The following is a 1627-nucleotide window of genomic DNA, read 5'->3' as shown; positions in this document are numbered from 1 at the left end:
GGAGCTGCTGAGATTGCGGACTCAGGGGCAAGTTGACAAGGGTTGTGGGGGGGGGTGGGATGGGGGCTGGGATCCTGCACAGCCTGTTGCAAAATGCCAGCTCTAAACGAAATCGCATGGTCTACACATGCTTGCATATGGTTGTGTGAGCCAGGTGAAGGGTGTGGAAGAGCATACCCGTGTCACCCTTGGTCACCTGGGGGTGGCAGTACATGGGCAAGGGAAGGGCCTGGGGCAGATGTAAACGATAAGCTTTGTTTTTATACCTTTGTAGTATCTCATTTCGTTTGTCACAACCAGTATGGTTTGAAAGGTATCAAGTGAAGTACAAGAAATTAATCATTTACTAATCCTCTCTGTCTCTCCCTCCTCACAACTGCCTTTTGCTCCCAGCCAGCAAATCCAGAGAGAAAACCAACCTGCTGCTATTGGCAGTGCAACCTGAAGCAGGTAAAGAGCGGGAGGCAACTTATGTTGGGGTCTTCTGTGGGCCGGGCACCGTGCATACGTCAGGCGCACACACACATCGACCTGCAGACTCGGCGGTAAGAGAATCAACAAGGGATGTTGAAGACCAGGGACTAGCAAGGGTGGGAAGCCATCACCACTCCTGGGCTGAGAGGACAAGGGGAAGGAATAGGGTCATCACGGGAGCCAGGTGAGCAGAAGGAGGGAAGAAATACCCCTAGCCACTCTCCTCTCCTGCCTTCCAGGCCTCGCCTGTGCCTCTCATTGGCTGACCCCAGAGGCCGCCAGGGGGATGTGTCTGTAGGGGCAGAGAGGGAGGAGAATGAATGGGAGGAGGGAGAAATGGAGAACCACCAGCACAGACAGCGAGTGTGGAGCAGGAGTTGACCTCAGAACTTCAGCTGTCCTACGTAGCAACATGTGCTCCTGTGCCCGCACGTCCCCCCGGCTCCCACACACCACTCTGTCTGTGGGGCCATCTTGCCAAGTAAAGGCTCAAGCCCGAGTCTTTCCTTCTTTCTCTGGCCAGAATGTCCTCTTCTAAGGGAAGGGCTGGGTTTTGGGTCGGGACAGCTGCGTCTGGCAGAAAACGTGAGTCCTGTATTCCAAGCCCGACACCTATGATCCCGTGCTCACACTCCTCCTCTGCCAGGAACCCCCTTTCCCCTTCTCTCGACCTGCATGGGGCATTCCACCAAGGACGATGTTTTGTTTACTGCCACATCCCTGTATCTGTGCTTGATGCCCGGCACAAAAGAGGCTCACAGTAATCACTCGTGGTGGAACTCAAATGACTCTCCGGATGCCCTTTCCTTGGGGCCCTGGGCTTTTATGTCATGGATTGGGTTTTCCCGGAAGCTTCTTTACCTTCTGTTGCAGATAAAGAATGTACCGAGCCCTCTTTCCAGCCATTAATTTACATAACCTTCACAAAACACTCAATGGGGGGGGGGGGTGTTGTTAGAGCTACAGGTCACAGCTAAGAAAAATTCACCACTGAAAGTTAAATGACTTGTCTGGAGTCACCGGTAGAAAGTCCCATCAGACCCAGGGTTTGGTCTAGCAGCTCTCACCACAGTCTGCGCTTAGCCTCTGCTCCACCCAGTCTCCCAGGGGACCTGCCTCGTAACAGGCACCGCTTTCTTTAACCTTGATGGGA

Source organism: Lynx canadensis, chromosome A2 (genome assembly GCF_007474595.2).
Source record: "Lynx canadensis isolate LIC74 chromosome A2, mLynCan4.pri.v2, whole genome shotgun sequence".
NCBI lineage: Eukaryota > Metazoa > Chordata > Mammalia > Carnivora > Felidae > Lynx > Lynx canadensis.
The sequence above is the reverse complement of the archived record's forward strand: the minus strand, read 5'-3'. Positions refer to the sequence as shown.